This window comes from Notamacropus eugenii, chromosome 5 (genome assembly GCF_028372415.1).
Source record: "Notamacropus eugenii isolate mMacEug1 chromosome 5, mMacEug1.pri_v2, whole genome shotgun sequence".
NCBI lineage: Eukaryota > Metazoa > Chordata > Mammalia > Diprotodontia > Macropodidae > Notamacropus > Notamacropus eugenii.
The window spans coordinates 263,404,669-263,424,627 of NC_092876.1; the positions used below are offsets into that span (position 1 = coordinate 263,404,669).

At 40.6% G+C, this 19,959-nt stretch overlaps 1 pseudogene; it reads right to left on the reverse strand.

The window, feature by feature from the left end:
- Positions 1 to 2,099: 2,099 nt before the first annotated feature.
- LOC140507843 (BOLA class I histocompatibility antigen, alpha chain BL3-7-like) overlaps positions 2,100 to 19,959 on the reverse strand; it is a 32,759-nt pseudogene continuing 14,899 nt past the window's right edge.

Genomic DNA, 19,959 nt, shown 5'->3' on the forward strand with positions numbered 1-19,959 from the left:
GAAAGTAGGTTAATTGTACATGTTGAAATATATAGGAGGGTCCTGGATATTTTGAATAGACTTAGGTGCTGACTCATGGCATTGTCTATTTTCTATATATAATATTCCATGTATTTTTGTGGTCTTTTCTCTGATAAAAAAATATTTAATACTATCATTACCCATACTTATCTTTAGTCCTTAGTTTATCTTTCCCCCTTTCAAGGAGAAGAACAAGAGGCAGAAAAATAAGGAAGATAAAATATTTTCTTCTAAAATATCACTGGAAGGTTTGGAAGAGAGAAGTGAAAGAGAAAGGAAATTAGAAAAGTGAGAAAGAAATCACCTGAGATCAGGTTATTCCTTGTGAAGAATGAAAGACAAAGGAAAAAAGGGAATGTGACAGCTTCACAGTCTTCCAAAAATGAAGGAGAAGAAAGGAAATGGTAGAAAAGTGATATTGAGATAGATAATTCACTATACCAAAAATTAACTAATGTTCTTAATCCAGGATGGTTTGTTAATATAGAAATCAAAAGTTCTTAACCTGGGATCCATGAAGTGGTGTGTTTGTGTTTTTAATATTTTATAACTGCATTACCATGTAATTGTTTTCCTTTGTAATCCTGTTTATTGTATGTATTTAAACATATTATTATGATAAGAAGTTTCATCTGCACCAAATGCCCAAAGGAATCCACAATACAAAAGAGATAGGAACCCCTGGTCTGAATTGATTTAGATGATTGGGGAAATTTGGGGACAGCATGATATTAGTTATCAAACTAAACAAACATTAAAAAAATCAAACTCTGTAACTTGAGGAGAAACATGCCTTCTTAAGCTTATTACATAGGAAACTCCTTCAGGCATACTCTTTTCTAGATAAACTGGCCTTCTTGCTGTTATGAAATGCATAAAGAGCATTTCACCCACATTCCTCTTCCTTTTTTCATTCCTTTCCTTACTGTTTCCTTACCCTTTGCTTCTTAGCATCCCAGGTCAAGTGACTAGATGAATCCTAGTCTTTTTTTTTTTTTTTTGCCTCCAAATGTTCATTTATTTTCCCCTTCGCATGACCAGAACATCTCCACATGGTCATCCTGTCCCCCATAATGTGAAGCTCAGTTGAGATTGTGGAGAAAAGCTGAAGGCTCCAGAACAGTGATTCATCAGGCTGCTTTAGCGGTCAGACAGAGACCCCAGAGGTCAGGGCTGCCTCAAATGTGAAGGAAGATCATTCCCAAAGCTCTCCTTGGAGAACACGGTGATGGCCCTGATGATGCTGCCCAGGCTTGGACATGAATCTGATTGGGTGCTTGGATGCATGTGCTTGGACCCCAATTCTAAAATCACATTTCTCTTTAAAAATCATATTTCTCCCTAGTCTCAAAACACTATCCCAGGCAGTTTCTCCCCAGCCCAAGGACACAGCCTGCCCTAGCAACAATCATTATCTCCCTTCCTGCTTTAGTTGCACCTATAGAATTTATTAGTCTGAACCAACTGTGTACTGGCTGAGCTGGCTGTGTACTGGGTCATAACGACATTTACTACTCACTAACCAATCCTATGTATCCTAGACTTAGACATACATATACCACCTTACATTTATCTTGTCTAATAAGACTTTGATGAGAGCAACTTGGTATTCCTGAGTCAGTACTGACTGTTATTTGATTTAGTAAAGTTTCAGGCCCAAAATCACACCTCCTTATAACCCCCTCCCTCTTGGGCTGTTTCCTGATGCACTAATAGATGCTAAAAGTGCATGTTCCTTTAAGAACTAACCACTCCTAAAACACTCCCTAATTGGGCCCTGAATCACCTAGCTAGCATACTTGGCACATGTTTTGCTATAGAATATCTTATATAAACTTTACCTCTACCCCTCTAAGGTTGCAGTTTCCCTAAGAACTCATACCCACTGAAAAGCATGGTAAGTCTTTACTACCTGGACCTTAACAATTCTTGAGTCTATGAATTCTTCTCCAGACTATGACCTAAGCAGGGATCTCCAGTCCCAGGGGCCAGGACTGGGGAGAGAGATCAGGTGTCAATACAAGAACCCAAGGACTGCAGATTGATTTTCTGTCTCAAAGGTATGCCAGGCACTTCTCTCAAGCTTTGGCTATGAGAGAGACATCTGACCCCTGTGCCCTGTCATTGTCTGCAGCCTGAACATAATCACCTCCTCTTCCACAGGAATTCCTCTTCCTCCACATCACAACTCCAGCAATTACTGTGGTGAAGAAGAGGAGAACAGCAGCAATGCCCCCCACAATGAACCAGGTGGATGAGGATTGTGGCTCCCACTTCAGGGTGAGGGGCTCAGAGAGCCCCTCCTGCTGAATTTGGCTGGTATGTTTTCCTTCACCAGCCAAGTGAAGGTCATCTGCACAGCTGCCCACTTCTGCAAGGTCCTGTCTCCTACAGGCCTGGTCTCAATGACTCCATGTCCTGGGGCTGTTCCTCCCCATCCCTGAGTCAAGTCAGGGAGATCTCCTTAGGGTTAAAGTCTTGGGCCCAGTACCGCAGGGTCACCTTCCCTCTGGAGGCAGTGTGTTGGGTCACTCAGGCAGAGGGTGGATCTGCAGGCAAAGGTCAGAGGCATTTCCAGGCTCTTCCCTTCCCCTTCCCCTCCAGGGGCACAAGCACAGGTGGAGTCAGTAGGAATAACCCTAAATGTAGACCCCGAAGTACAAGAGGTTCCTAGGGTCGGGAGATCAGGGCTGAGGCTGCAGAGGAGGTAGAGAAGGGCCAGTCTAGGCCTTGAGTGTGGTGCACACTTGGGTGGGGCCGGAGGTACTGGTCCTCATCAGAGTCTGCTTCCCCATCTCTAGGTACTCCTTCAGCCACCACGAACGTCTGTTAGGTTTTCCTTCTCTTGGTGATGCTCCCCTTGCCCTCCCACTTGTGCTTGGAGCTCACGGCAAGGGGCAGGGCCGCTCTCTTCAGGTCCAGGGCCAGGTAGTCCTGCCCATCATAGATGAATTGGAAAACCCACGCTGGAAGCTGAGCTCCAGGACACCTCACAGCCATACATGCTCTGGATGGTGTGGACCCCTGTCCCAACCTGGGTCAGGGAAGCAGGACTATGGTTGATCCTGGGCCCACCCGTCAATGGGGACACTGCTCCCCTCCCCTCCCCATTCCCCCCCCCCCCCAGGGTTCTTGCAGCCCCAGGAGTGGCACTCCCTCCTCCCAGGCAGGTAATGGTGGGACACCTGAATCCTAGTCTTGTTCCCTCCTCCTGCCAATGTCTTCTCATATTTATATCACTTGCATTTTGAATTTAGTGTTTTATCTTCTTATTGTTCTACTCAATGGACTATAAGCTCCTTGAAGAATTTTGTTTTATATATTCAGTGTTTATAATATAGGAGGCATTAAAGAAAGTGTTATTTAATGAACAAATAACTATTAAGTTATATAGAATTTTAAAATGTATATTATCAAAATGTTAATATTTTCATAGCTTCTAATTTTAATTTTATTTTAAATGGAGCTATATCAATTAAATTTATTAGTACAATATTCTGACCCAATATTTGTAATTAAATCTATTATGACATTCTTATTAAATTGCTTACAACAAATAGAGTAGTTTTGAATGCTATGGATAAGTTCACTTACCTTGGTAGGGCACTTTCCAGGGATGAACACATTGACAATGAGGCTGACACATGCATTGCCAGACATAGCTCAGGGTTTGGGAAGCTCGGAAGAAAAGTTTGAGAGGGAAGAGGTATTAGACTGACTACCAAACTGAAGGTCTACAGAGCTCTTGTGCTGACCTCATTGTTATATGCCTGTGAAACATGGACAATCTACTAGCATCATGCCAGAAAACTGAATGGCTTCCATTTGAACAGTCTTAGGAAGATTCTGGAGGACACCTGGCAGGATAAGGTACAAGATACTGAGGTTCTTGCTGAAACTAAACTGCCAGTCATTCAAACTATGCTTCAGAGAGAGCAACTCTGAAGGACAGGCCATGTTGTTCAAATGTATACTTGCCAAAAAGATTATTTTATGGAGAACTCACATGGGACAGGCAATCACATGGTGGGCAGAAGAAGCAGTACAAGGATATTCTCAAGTTCTCTCTCAAGAACTTTGGATTTGATTGTGCAACCCTGAATGTTCACATGGACTATCTGTGCCTAATCTGTGGTAGAGCATTCCCAGCTCATGCTGGTCTGATCAGCCATGGTCATACACATTGAAACTTCACTTTATCATGGTGATGTCATTTTGGTCTTCTTTGAGAACTAAGGACAACAACCAACCAAGTATGCTACTTTGTCTCCTATATAATCAATAGAATAAAGAGGTTTAATGCTCTTCTCAGCTTAACTTCATTAAAAAAAAATGTTTCTTCTATTTACAAAATCTCTACTTTTAAGTATGAGTATATATGTATATTTTTATATGATATTAATGACTATAGTGGGAATATTGTATATAATACATATGGCAAGCTCAAATCATTGAGAGAAGCTCGCTTCCCTGTGCTGTCCCAGGTCACATGTCGATTATCTAAATCTGACTCAGAATGTTATTGATTTCTAGGGTGATAGTGATATGCTCATGTATAACAGTAAGCACCCTGACATATACAGGGGGACCTACTATCACAGGTTCTTAGATCTGAAATTTATAAAAGGAGAGGCAGCTTTTGAGGGGCCAAAAATCTCCTTTAATCAAGCACATGTATCATTCACTTAATTCAAGGGGGAAAGTCAGAGAAAATACAAGGAAATCTAAATCAACAGACAATGTTTCCAAACTGTCTGACATACACCACAGATCGACAGATGACTGTCTGACCATACATACATAGTTACCAGAGAGGGAAGCACCAACGTCTGAGTTTTCAATGCATTCGTGGGTGGGAATGGACTCCTTAGCAGCTTCCCAGAGTCTAGTCTGGCCAAACAAACATTTGTAGTCAGTAAGCCCCAAGATAAAGGAACAATCCTTGAAAAATAGTGCCTCATTAACAAAAGGTGTGGGCCTTCCTACAAATCTTCCCAGGCCCATTAATGGATAGAGAAGAACTTCTTTAATCACATTATTCAATCAGAGGCACTTTATATTAAAACAGAAACAACAAAACGTCTTACTTTTCTTACCCCTACCTCATGTCAGTTTAATGATTTCTCAGACCTAGAAATAGGCTCTGAAAACATATGCCTTACTAATGACACTTCTTACATAATTAAGTATTCATAGAATGAATTTGTTATTTTCCATTTTAATCTCAGTTGCTAAGTTTATAGCAACCACTTTGGGATAGTCCATTACCCAAATATCATTTAATCCTTCAATATTTGAGGAAAAAAGCCATTTTTTGGAAAACAAAACCGTGAACATGTATCATGGCAAGAAAACTCACTATCATAAATAAATAAACAAAAAAAACCCAATAAAATATATTAGAAAAAGAAAACCTACCTTACTAGAATTTAAAATATATTTTACTCCATATATTGTTACAAAGCTAAGACATGGAGAAGCATCATTTGGTACATTGAGAAATGTGGTTACATAAAGAAAGTAGGCATTTGAATACAATCTGTTCCTTATAAGTTCTTATAGTATGAAGAAAACATAGTCATGCTGAGTCCATATTAAGTCAACCACTAGCCTTGGGAGCAGTTTGTTGTATTTGAGAAAGAAGAGCTACAGTAATTTCCACATCTGCTAATCTGTCATTGGCTTCAGAATTTGCAACAAATAGCATACTCTGCCTTTGATTTTCTTGCACAGGACTCAAGGAAGGGAAAAAAAGAAAGATAAAATATAATGTTTGCAATGCTTAGTTTTTTTAATGATGGCCAATGGAATAAAACATGTCTTCCTTTCATTATACTTCCATATAAAGTAAGCTGCCTTAATGCCTTAATGCCAAACAACATAGTGCCAACTTGTACTAAGTTAAAAAATGCATAATGTTTCATCAATTATTCTCATGCTTACAGACACTGTTTCTCTATCAGTGAAGAAAACAAATATTAGTTTTAAACCAAATGACAAAGTCTTACTTAGCTTTGGAGAGAGAGCAATATAGTATCACTTACTCATGCCTAAAAAAATCTTAACAGCAATTTTCTTTGTTGAAAATGGATAGCTGATGAATTGGTATAGTGTCATACAGAAAAAAAAAAATCAAGACAAAAACTTTATTCTGTAGCCTTCCCAGCTCCTCTCAATTATTGATGAAAGCAATTTCTTTCAATTGCCTTTGAAGATCCCTCCTGAAAACAAAGCATTACTTTTTAATTAATAACATAGAATGGGGATGGATTCAAAAGACTGTAAAAAAGAATTTTGCTTTTATGTTTTTGAGACTGAGGTAATATAGTTCTGACCTTGATGATAGCTTCATAATTGTTCAGGTGTTGTCATTGTACCTTCCACAAATACTAGAGTTGTTCCATCTTCCCAAACACTTTGAACTGGAGGTTCTAGTTTGAACTAGGAAAAAACATAGGCTGTGAGAAAGCAGAATTGGAGAGAGTGGTTGGTTCTGTTAAGGAGAGAGCACAGGAGATAGGAGGAAAGCCTCTTCCTTTTGAATGGACTAAAAATGCCTATAATTTTGTTTGGCTCAAAATATGAAATTACCTATCACCTGGGTTTGCTCATTACTCAGAACATTATTAATTATGAATGTGATATACATGTATATGTATATACACACACATATATATATACATATACACACATACATATATATAGATTGTGTGATACATTTGATGTGTGTGTTTTATTTAAAAATGTGATATACATATGCACACACACGTGTGTGCACATTTTTGTGTGTGTGTTTTAGAACACAATGCAGTCAAAGCAGTTTCTCAGAGCAAATGAAAGCACAGAAATCATATGACTTTTGCCTGTGGGTATTACTTGACTGAAGGGAGCAAGTACAAAAAGAGAATGACAGGATCTTTTTCCTTTACTCTGAGAGTCATCCCATAGCTGGAGGCTAATGAAAAAAATATTTACAGAGCTATATACACATAAAATAATTGAACAATTTTTCCATACTGTCCATTTGCAAAGGATTGCTGATCATTCATGCTCATATGATCAAATAGTAATCACCTTGTAGAACTATCATATTTAGCAAAATGGAAAGAAATACAAGTTAAGAAAATGATACAGAATTTTCTTTTGGCTGCATATGAAGAAAATCTATGGATGCCTTTTTTCTTTGCCTATATGTGACATGTATTCCAGAAAATGACATAAGTTCAACTAGAAAACAAAAACAAGGGTAGAAATGATTGTGAATACCAACATTATTTTCTTTCTCATCCCCTACACCCCCTCACTCCCCAGCATGATATAATGGAAAGGGTACTGGACTTGGAATCAAAGAATGTTGTTCACATCTTGGTTATAATAATCATTATCAATGTGACTTTGGACAAGTAACATCATCTTTTTTGGATCTCCATATCCTTATCTATAAGAGGCTAATATTTGCACCATCTTTCTCAAAGGGTTAATGTGAGAAGGGCATTTTAAAGATGTGAATCATTCAAATACTCACGGCCTTTTAATATTGTTAAATTTCTGTCTTTTTTTTTAAAGGAAATAGCATTCTAGTTTGAATAATAATGACATTGCCTATATATATTTCTTCATTTATTTTTTCATCTGGTGACTGGTTACTATCTGGTTACTATCCTGTAACAGATGACATTTTTCCTATCTTCCTTCCTTTCTTCCTTCCTTCCTGCCTCCTTCCCACCCTGTTTATTTCTCTCTCTTTTTATCTCTCTCTTTCTTTCTTTCTTCCTTCCTTTCTTTTTTTCTTTCCTTCTTCCTCTCTTCCTTTTTCCCTTTTTTCTCCCTTTCTTTCTTTCTTTCTTTCTTTCTTTCTTTCTTTCTTTCTTTCTTTCTTTCTTTCTTTCTTTCTTTCTTTCTTTCTTTCCTTCTTTCTCTCTCTCTCTCTCTCTCTTTCTTTCTTTCTTTCTTTCTTTCTTCCTTTCTTTCTTTCTTTCTTTCCTTCTTTCTTTCTTCTTTCTTTCCTTTCTTTCTTTCTTTTACTTCCAGACATGACTTCATGCTTAACAGTGCCCTTGTTAGCTCCTCTGCTGTCAATTGAAAAGAAAATTTGCTTTAATCTCCAGTTAAATATTATACTAGACAGGCTAAATCTGAAGGACTTTCAGGTTCCTTCTCTTCAAGGCCTGCTAAAATTGTAAACTTAGTTTTATTTTTCATGTTTTACAAAGTAATTTTTGCTTCAAGGTTTTACATTGTCTTTGAATATTTCCTTGGGTAATATGGTTTAAAAAATTTGTAAAATTTTTGTCATGCTCTAGTTGAATTGTTATAGATATGTTTGGGAAAAAAGTGCTGGAAATTATAGGTGCTTAATAAATTCTTGGTGATTGAAATATTGAAACTATTTAACTCTACTCTACATATATATATATATATATATATATATATATGAGTAATTCTAAAAAAAATAACAAACACAATTATTTCTCTTGGTTTAGTTAGGAAAATAATGAACTTTTAAATCAATATTAAGATTTACCTCCAAATTAATCTTCAATGCTTCCCTACAGAAAAAGATGCCACCAATCCAAATGATAAATAAGTGAAAGTTATCTTTGCTAATACTTCCTTTCAAAATCTACCTCCCCATACTTCATTGTTTTCCCTATATGCATCACATATTCTTAGGGCAGTACTTTATCCCCTCAGGTCCTACATGACAACCTGCCAATCTGTTAAATTTTCAGGTAACTTAAGCATCATGGCTTAATGTCTAGAGTCAAATCTATGAATCTATTTAACTCTTTATATGTGCCTGCCAGACACAGTCCTAACTGATGAGAATACAAAGTAAAAAGACTTCCTGTTCTAGAGGAGCTTACATTCTAATAGCAAAAGACAACAATCCCAGGGTGGGAGGGCAAAGGGGGTTGGGGGGTGGGGTGGGAAGTGCAGTCATTCTTCTGTTCCTTAAGTGGTTCATAGGTTTCCTTCTTAAAAGTTTCCAGGGGTATTAAGGAATTGTGATTTGCTCCATTCACACTGCTAATATGCCAGGCTTAGAGGCCTGAGGGCTACCCGAGTCTTACCTTACCTATCGCAGGTCTTCGACTGGCCAAACCGGATAAACGTATGAGAGAAGAGACTTTCCGGAGTCGAACAAGGGTTAAGCTTTATTCAGGGTCCTGGTTACATGTGCAGGGGGAACTCTTCCTTAGGAGAGAGAGAGAAATCTCCCAAGGAGGCAAAGATCTTACAGTAAGAGAATGAAAGCAGAAGTGGAAGTGGGGAGAGAGGGGGGAGGGAAGAGCGAAGAGAGGAAAAGGGGCCCTCTGTCCTGTACGGGCCCCTCAGCGCTAAGAACGCCTTCGGGCTTTCCTGACCCTACTTAAGCTCTCCTGCCGCATAGTTTGCACCTGAATACCATGCCTGTTAGATTACAATAGGTGTGCCCAGATCCGGGCCAGTCTCGAGGGTGGGGATGCTCTCTCCCATCATGTTCTCACGGGAAGAGACGGAAATACATGAGATCTCACTCCTCAATTCCCTGCTGTTTCCTGGGGGGCCTCATGAGAACTCTAAGGTTTAGAAGTCCTCACCTTTACCCGTCCGAGACTGTCCACATGGAACTGAGGTTACACCCCCAACATCTCCCCTTTTTTGTTTTGCGCAGAGCGCACATGGCCCTAGAGTAAATAGTGGCTGGAGGCTAAGTGGGTTAGGGAGGCCTTTAGCATATGAGTACCCCACAACAAGAACTTCATTAACACAGAAATCTGCAGCTAGCACAACAACTGACAAAGAGAGGCATCCAACAAAACAAAGATGAAACTAAATGGCTGAATTACAACAAGAGGAAGTGCAATCACTAATTCCAAAGCATATTCTAAGAGAAGTAGCTCAGTGCTGGCGCCTTACACATCACCACCCCCTCAGTCATGCAAATGGACTTCAACGGCCAAGCCTGTGGTGTTCAGGTGAAAAGTTGGTCACCTCCCCCCGCCGTGTGTCCTGGGTTCGTGATATCAAAGTCCTCCTTCAGCCGCTGAAAGGAGATGCCTAGATGGAGTGGGCAGCAATGTCAGTGGTTGGGATGAGTGCTGCTTCCTCTCTGGGCAGCAAGGTCAAAGCTGTCAGTAGCAGACTCAGGTGGTGCATGGTCCTTCTCCGGGGTCTCCGGGCTCATCGCTTCCTGCGTCTCGGTCGTCTCCGACACCGGTTTCCACCTACGGATCCTTCTAATGGGAATCCACGTGTCCCCTTTTCCTGCAGAGACACAAACATACCCTGGACCACATATTAGTATCTTATACAGACCTTGCCATTTCCCTGAGGCCATATCCTTTACCATTGCCCATGTTTCCTTATTTCCAGCCTGGGTATTACTTTCCTTGCGGGGTTGTCGTGGAATAGTCACAAAATGTCTCATAGCTGGAGAAGTATGAGAATTTTTTGAGATATGCAAAAAATTGTGTGTATACACAGCTGTATCAAGCTCTGATTGTGTTAGGCGACCTCTTCCCCTTTTTTGTTTAGCGAGGATCGCCTTTATGGTGAAGTTGGCCCTTTCCACTATGGCCTGGCCTTGTGGATTGTAGGGGATTCCTGTAACATGTCGAATCCCTAGATCGTGGAGGAAGTGTGTAAGGGTTTGAGAAGTGTAGGCAGGACTGTTATCTGTCTTTATTTCTAAGGGTAAACCTGAAACAGAAAAACAGTGCCAAAGATGTTGAATTACTTTAGCACTTGATTCACCTGGCTGCAAAGTCACCATAAGGAATCCGGACCATGTGTCAACTGTCACATGTATGCACTGGCCCTTAAGATGGGTGACATCCATTTGCCAAATTTCATTGGGTGCCAAGCCACGAGGATTGACACCCTGGTCTAGAGATGCGTGGAATGGGACACATTGGAGACAGCTCTTAACAATTTTTCTGGCTTGTTCTTGAGTTATCCCATATAATTTGCAGAGGGCTTCTGTGGCTAGGTGGAACCTATCATGAGCCTTTTGGGCCCTTTCCTGTGGTTCCACAGTGTGCCCTACAAGGTATAGTGAATTGTCTGCTATTTGATTTCCTTCAAAAATTGGTCCTGTGCCAATAGTATGTGAGCGCACATGTAAAACATAAAAAGGGTGTGTTCTGTTATTAATGGTGGTCAATAGCCGCTCACACTGTTAAAAAATATTGGACCAATAATCTACAATAGAGTCCTCAATCCGTGAAATTAATAAAGATGCATACTGACTATCAGTAATAATGTTAATGGGTATGTCATTATATATTTGGAGAGCTTGGATTATAGCTTCCAACTCGTTCTGTTGAGTAGAGGTGTAGGGTGTGTTAACTATATATATATCTCTTGGGTAGCCGAATTATAAATGGATGCCTTGTGATGTTTTGTGGCATCTGTAAAAATGTTAGGCCCCTCTACTGGGTTTGGTGAGTACCTTTTCACTGGTGCTGGGGCCCACTGTAATAACTCTTTGAATAGGAAAGTCGAATTTGGTTTCACCTGGGCCCACTGGAGTATAGTGGCCCAAGAAACATGATTCTGAGCTAACTCTTCTACATCCTTAGTGGTGAGTGTAGCATAAAGAATTGGCTGTTTTTGGTACATGTGGGTAGCTCTTTTTACTGCCTCTAGTGCTAACCGTCCTAGAAATTCTCACTTGTTTAGTAAACTGCTTCCTGTTTTACTTAAATATACCCACTCTAGGGGCTTCTCTTTTTGGTGTATGACGGCATAGGGAGGTGTGGTGGAGATAATAGATACCTCCAGATCTCCTCCTGGATCCCACCGAAATGTGGTGGACTCTAAAAATTGTTTTTTTATTGCCTCTATGGCCTTGGCTGCTTCAGGAGTCAATGTTCGTGGGGAATTTAAAGCAGGGTCTCCTGTCAATAGTGAATATAAAGGTTGCATGAGAGGTAAAGGTATAGGCACCTTTGATCTTATCCATTGGATAGCTCCTACTAGTTTCTGAGCATCATTGAGTGTTTGGATCTTTATATCCCATTTTGGGGGTTCCGGCCAAATGATGGTGCCCTGTATCTGATATCCCAAATATTTGTAATTGGGTCCTCTCTGTATCTTTTCAGGAGCAATAACTAATCCTAGTCCTAAAAGGTTCCTTTCTACTGCTTGGAAACACTTCTCCAGTTCCTTGAGCTGAGGTGCAGCTATAAGGATGTCATCCATATAATGGATGATTTTGCATTGGTATTGCTGTCTGGGGCTTTCTAAGGCTTGATTAACATACCACTGGCAGATGGTGGGGCTGCAACTCATACCTTGGGGCAATACCTTCCACTGATACCTCTTTGCAGGTCCTTCGTTATTGGGGTGAGGTATTGTAAAAGCAAACCGAGGACAATCTACTTTGTTTAAAGGAATGGAAAAAAAACAATCCTGAATATCAATGATTATAAGTGACCAACCCTCCAGGATGGCATTAGGAGAAGGGAGACCTGGTTGCAGGGCTCCCATAGGCATGAGAGACTGATTTACCTTCCTTAGATCTGTAAGGAACCTGAATTTCCCAGATTTTTTCTTTATAACAAACACAGGAGCATTCCAGGGTGACTGTGATGGTTCTATATTTCCTTTTCCTAATTGCTCCTTAACCAATATTTGTAGTGCCTGGACTTTTTCTGGAGTCAGGGGCCATTGCTCCACCCAAATCGGGGTGTCTGACTTCCAATTCAAGGGTGGGGACTCCAGTGCAACTGCAGTGGCCCTGACTAAAAATTTGATAGCCTCATCCCCAGGCGGCTCATGATGTCTCTGCCCCAGATGTTAAAACTAAGTCCTGGAATCACCAACAGCCATATGGTCCCTTGGAGATCCTCTGCCTCCCACTTTACTGGGTGCATTGTCTCTAAGGTATTTTGGCACCCTCCTATTCCCCACACTGGTCTCTGGCTTTCTTTGAGCTTCCAGTGCCGGGGTACTGAGCGACCACTAAGGCAGGTCCTATCCGCTCCAGTATCAAGGAGGCCAGTCATGGGAATTCCATTGAGCCAGATTGTACACTCAGGTCTATTCTGTCCTATTTCCTTTAGTAACTGGATTTGAACTGAGTGCTTTAAGGGAAGGGCAATAGCTATGGGAAGCTGATTGTCTATATGAGCTGGCTCGGCTACCACATTGGAGCATGGAAGTGCTGTGGTGCCAGTGGGATAAACTCCTGTATATATAACTATGGGTGCATGAGAGGGGTTCTGTAATATCAGGGATTCCTCCTGTATGGGGTCTTTCAGGGGAATCATAGTAAACTCATGAGCTGCAAGCTGGCACTTATCTAAGCTGTAAAGGTGTTGCATTCCTTCCTCTGGCCCCAAAATCTCCTGTATTCTCCCTCCAAGGGGCCGTCCCGATTCTCTGCCAAAGGGTACACTTTCGGGGCCCTCGAGGGGCCCCTCACCCCGTTTCCCAACTTCCTACATTGTCTAGCTAGGTGACCTGGCTTTCCACATGAAAAGCAAGAGTCCTGGCCCCTCCCTGTACTTATTTCTTTCCTACACTCTTTCTTAAGGTGTCCTGGTTTTCCGCAGTGAAAACATTTCCTCTCCAGGGAGATGTTATTTAAGGCTGCGGCCAGGTACTTCCCTTGCACCTGTGCCAAGTACACCTGACTTCCTACCCTTTCACATCTCTGTATCATTTCTTCAACAGATGCATTCTTTGGCAGTCCCAGCATTGCCTTTTTGCAGTCATGATTACAATTCTGCCGCAGCAATGTCTTTAACACTATCTCTGTCCCTTGATTCTCCTCTCCCATGTCTCGACCCACTGCCTCCTGCAGCCTGGCCACAAAATTAGTAAATGGCTCAGTGTTTCCTTGCGTAATCCTAGTCATGGGAAACTCTCTCTCTTTCTTAGAGGCTATAACCTTCCAGGCAGCAATAGCCATTCCGGCAATCAAGACATAATCGGCAGCCGAGTACTGTAATTGATTTCCTGTAGCCTCAAACTGCCCTGTTCCTGTAACTCGCTGATAAGCCTGGGGGGCCTGAGCCCCCAGCCCACTGGTAGTGCTCTTTACCTTCTGAGAAAATTCTGATACCCAAATCACATTCTGCCCAGGGGTAAGGCAGGCTCTGGCTAAGCTCTTCCAGTCATTAGGAGTCAGAACGAACTGACCACTGAGAGTCTCAAGCATGGCTATGACAAAGGGTGAATTGGGGCGGTGCTTGGTACAAGCCTCTTTGAGAGTCGCTACTCTCTTCCATTCTATGGGTATGTGGCTCCTCCGAACCCCACCGGGGACAGTGGGGTCCGCTATTTCTAGCACAGGGAATGTCCCTACGTCTTCTCCATTCTCTATGGCCTTTTGTATTCCCTTTTCCAAACTGGACTGTGGCCCTGGACTGTCTGACCAATGAAGCATGCTATAAGGAGGCGCAGAGGGAAGACACGGTGTATTCTCCCCTGCCTCGCCTTTCCCATCTGCTAGATGGAGCTCCGAACCTATTTTTTCTCTACACTCCTTAACTTTCTGCTTGCCAGGGTTCTCCCCTCCCCTCTCTACGCTTCCACTCTCATTCCAATCCCGCACTGGTCTCTCCGGGCCTTCCAAAAGACTTTTAATCACACCAAATATCAGGAAATCTAAATCCTCCAGCTCCCCGGGGCATTGTTGTTCATAAGCAGTCATTTGTTCTCCAACCGCTCCCCATCTTTCTCTTGATATTCCTGTCTGCTTGAGCCAGGGAGAGACCTTCCAAATCCTTTTACAAAATTCTCGGAGGTCGTTTAACTCTATAGTGACCCCCACCTCCCTGCATTCCCTGTAAAGTATCTTAGCCCAGACCTCCTGTTCCTCTGGCTTTATTACTGGCAATTGATTCCCCATCCCTGCCCTTTTCCCATGGGTGTGGGAAGCTTCTCACTCTTTCTCTCCTTCCGAATCGAGGATTCAGGACTCGCATCTTTCACAGCCCCTTCCGGGTGTCCCAACCACCCAGGATATCTGCGCCTGTCCCTGTTTGGATGCGCCAACTGCCAGGCCTAGAGGCCTGACGGCTACCCGAGTCTTACCTTACCTATCGCAGGTCTTCGACTGGCCAAACCGGATAAACGTATGAGAGAAGAGACTTTCCGGAGTCGAACAAGGGTTAGGCTTTATTCAGGGTCCTGGTTACATGTGCAGGGGGAACTCTTCCTTAGGAGAGAGAGAGAAATCTCCCAAGGAGGCAAAGATCTTACAGTAAGAGAATGAAAGCAGAAGTGGAAGTGGGGAGAGAGGGGGGAGGGAAGAGCGAAGAGAGGAAAAGGGGCCTTCTGTCCTGTACGGGCCCCTCAGCGCTAAGAACGCCTTCGGGCTTTCCTGACCCTACTTAAGCTCTCCTGCCACATAGTTTGCACCTGAATACCGTGCCTGTTAGATTACAATAGGTGTGCCCAGATCCGGGCCAGTGTCGAGGGCGGGGATGCTGTCTCCCATCATGTTCTCACGGGAAGAGGCGGAAATACATGAGATCTCACTCCTCAATTCCCTGCTGTTTCCTGGGGGGCCTCATGAGAACTCTAAGGTTTAGAAGTCCTCACCTTTACCCGTCCGAGACTGTCCACATGGAACTGAGCTTACACCCCCAACACTAATATATGTCAGAGGCTCTTTCTCATTTCATGGTCAGCCCTCTATTCATTAGATTATAATGCTTCTCTGTTAGAAGATAAAAAATGCCACCTCCCTTAGTCTAATATTTAAGACCTTCCACCTTGCTCCAACCTTATTTCTCATCATTCTTCATGCATTCTACATTGGTACTAGATACTCCCCTCATCTATTCTCTGTCTTTTTCTTCTTTTCTTAAAGTTTTTTTAATCTCTTTTCTTTTCCAGAGGCCATGAAATCTTTCTCTTGCTTTGTCTCAGCTCAGATATCATCTCTTCACTGATGAACCTGCTGAAAATGTTTTCTCCTCAAATTTTGCTAGTCCTTTTCCTTTTGTACTTCTCACATTAGCCTTATAGCAATCATGGATATAGGTAGCATTCCCATCCCCAAGCTTTTAAAGGCACAGATTGATTGGGTCATTTTTCATCTTTGTATCTTGTGCTTGAAAAGGTGCCTGGCATGTGCTGGGTACATAATCACTGTGACCTTGAATCTTTCCTCTTCTGTAGGTCTCAAAATTTCCTCCTCTGTATACTACTTAGGTGGAGCCAATAATCTGTAAGACTCTTGTAGCGTGAAGATTTAATATTCAATAGCAACTAACATTTATAAAGAATCTTAAGATTTGCAGACCCCTTTACATGGAGTTTCTCTTTTAAGCCTAATAAAAATCTATGAAGTACTGCAATTATTATGCCTGTTTTAACAAGAGCAAACTGAAACTTCAGTTTCAGTTAATAGCTGTGAAACTTGATCATGGCTAAACGGCTATTAAATGTCTGTAGCAGGTCTTCCTGACTCCAAATCCAGGACTCTACCCATGGTACAACACTGTTTCCAATGCCAGTTTTGCTTAGATTGCACCTTCCCCTTTCTGTCCCTTTTCCCCTCTTCTAGAACACAGCAATCATTGGCAGCAAATTCTCAGAGAGGGAAGATGAATAGGAATGTATGTGTATTGGTGAGAAAAGACACACTTAAAACCAAAAAAAAGATGTTACTGGGGTAGAGTTCTTCAGCTTAAAATATCTCTAGGTGAGTCTTTTGGGCAGAGGAGACAGGTATTCTGCACTAGGGATTAATAATAATAATAACTTAGCCACTAAACAGTTATTAAGTGCCTATAGCACCAGATATTGTGTAAAGTTCTGGGGACACAAATATGAAAAAGAAAGACAGTTCTTGCTCTTAAGAGGCTTACAATCTAATGGAGGAAAATAACCTACAAAAGGAAGATGAAAGGGGAGGGGGAGAGAAGAAAAAATGATAGCTAAATCCAAAAGGATGAGAAATGAAGTGATTCTGGACAGCCTTCTTAACCAGAGTCTCTGTAAGGCCTGCTCCTCTCAATCCTCCAATCAAAAGGGCCCCAGGGACAGAAGGAACTGAGAAGGTCAGAGTTCCAAGGCTGATGTGATCATGTAGGCTAAAGACGTTTATAAAGTAATATTTGTAGTAATATTACAAAGTACTTTATATATGTTTCCATGTTTGAACATCCTAATGATCCTTTGAAAGAGGTGCTACAAGTATTATTATTTACATTTCATGGAAGAGAAAAGAATAGACCTATTAACTTTCCTGTGGTCCAACAGATGATAACGTGTTCAAGATCTGAAACTGGATCGTCTTGGTGTCAACTTGAAGATTTGAACCACTAGCCTAGGCTACCTCTTGCAGGTGAAGAGAAAGTCAGAATACCTAGAATGAAAATGTATGATCCAAATACTGACACTCTTGCCTTTGTATCTGAGATTGTAAACAAGAAGAAGCCCTGAGGTCAAGATCCAGAAACAGATGAAAAAAACAGGGAAACATGGCCTGAATCATAGAGTACATTACAAAAATGAACATCTACATCAAGCAATAATAGGAAAAAGCCACAGAGGGGGAAACTCAAGGCAATAGACCACTGACAATCTGTCACATACAAAAATTTCCCACATACTTCTCATACCATTGAAGGCTTTTGAGTAGATGAATAAACCGAATGATGCATTAATAAACTCAGTAGTGCCTATAAATGATTTGATGAAAAAGGAATATGTTGTGTGTTGTTAATCTTCCTGTACGTATATGAGATGCCACAAAGAGCCTGCCAAGAGTTCTAGAATCTATCATCTCAAAAAGGAGGATTAAGCTTTTTTTTTATGTCAGAAGAAATGATAAAGCCATAAAAATGTGGGATGTATTTCTAATAACTTTGAAATTAGGAAGACAAAACAGAAGATCTTCACACAGAAGGTAATATTTTCCTTTCTTCTTCTAGTTGAAGAATCTGGCTTTGTAAGAAAAAAGATAAGATACAGATATCTGGATACTTTGAAGAATTGGATTTTGCAGTTTGGACAATAGCTTAGGCTCCTAAAAAGCATGCCCTCCTGTTAAGAGATGGAGTCCATCTAATAAGGACTTAGAAAAATGAGTTTGTCAAGAGGTTTGAAAACCTCTTGAAAACCTTATCAAAAGGGATTTCAAAACTATTGCAAAACCATAAAACCAGGTTATCCTCTCCTTAGTAAAGAATTAAATCGTAGATATCTTATCTTCCCCCTTAGCAGGGAGCACATTATATGTGTGTCAATACCTAAATGGATCCATGAATGCATAAGTGTGGGTTTTCCTTACATTGGATTAAATTGTGATCCTTCTGCGTCTAGTAGGTTCAAGCAGAGTTAGAATAGATGTCAGAGGTCATCCAGTCCCAACCTTTCATTATAAAAAGTAGAAAAATGGGAATCAGAGAGATTAGAAGAATTGTGCAAAGTCACATGAGTAGGAAATAGCAGAAATCAGTTCTTCCAACTACAAATTCAACCTTGTTGCCATTGTACTCATCGCCTCCCATGTGACGTTGGCCCAAATTTCATCACCCTGTGACCAAACTGGTGACAAACTTCCTTATATTTAAACATATCCTCACATGATATATATATATATAAAACACACTACTAGATTTATACTTGAAGACTTCCTAGTTTTCTAAGTACTCAGGACTGTACTTTATTAGAACAATCTTAGACAACTCAGCCACCCAGATACTGCAATAAGAAGTTATAGAACTTCAAAGAAGCACAATTTGGTAATAATTTAATAAAGAAAGCTTTGAATGAATGAAGGACAAGGAGGATATACACACATATACATACAAGGAGTAGACTCAGTGACTAAATGGTAGGATGCATTGTGAAAATGCAGAAAATAAGTGTCACGAATGCACATGTGAATATATATGAATGCGTGTGTGTGTGTGTGTATGTGTGTATAATGAATGCAGATATCTGTAGACTAAAGCATAGTCTGGATAGTAGAGTAGATCAGAAATTTTGACACAAAGAGGTAAAAACAAAAATTATAAGCATCCTAGTGACCAGACCAGTTGATGGTTATGATTGAAACGTGGCAATGGAAAACATACCTTATTTAAAAGAAGCAAATCCTGAAGATATAATGGAGATAGTAACAAACAGATTTACCTATATGGAAATCCATTTACCTAAGAAAACAAGGTGACATGGATGAAGATAAATTATGACAGGAAGAGATCTGAAACATATATCGTAGTATAGAAACTCAGTTGTGAACACTATGATTTATGTACAGCAATGCTGTTTGCTTTTTTCTAATACAAATGATAAAATTTGCATAGAAGAAAGATTCCTGTACTGATGGGAAACTTTAGCTGCCGAGACATCTGCTGAAAATTGGGTTAATCTTTGACCTAAATTGCTGGCAACTGGTGCATCTCAGAGATTAAAGAAAACAAAAAGAGAACTTGCTAGTTTAGATTATTGTTCCTTTTTTTAACCCATTCCCAATGAGAGTAGGGTTCCAGAACTACCAGCCCTTATCCCCCATCTAATTCCTCCATGTCAGTTCTTCCTCTCACATCATTTATATGAGAAAATTATCCTTCTTACCTTTTCCTAAACAGCATTATTTTTAGAATCACATCATACTCAAGTCTACCCCAATCTTTTCTTTCAGACTGCTCAAATACTATTAACAATCTTAGACTCATTTTATATTTCTTCGTATAAAAAGTAGACAGTCTGTTCTTATTGAGTCCCCTATATTTTTTTTGATGTGTACCTTATTTTTCTCTTGAATCTTATATGTCAAATTTTCTATTAAGTTCAGTTTTTTTTTTGCAACAAAATCCTGAAAGTCTGGCAATTTGTTGAATATTAATTTCTTTTCATTCAGGATTATGATTAATTTTGCTGGGTATGACAGTTTCAGCCACAACCCATTCTTTTATACTTTGATATTTAATGCTTGAACCTCTTGCAGTCTTTTAGTGTCAACACTGATTATGTGATTCT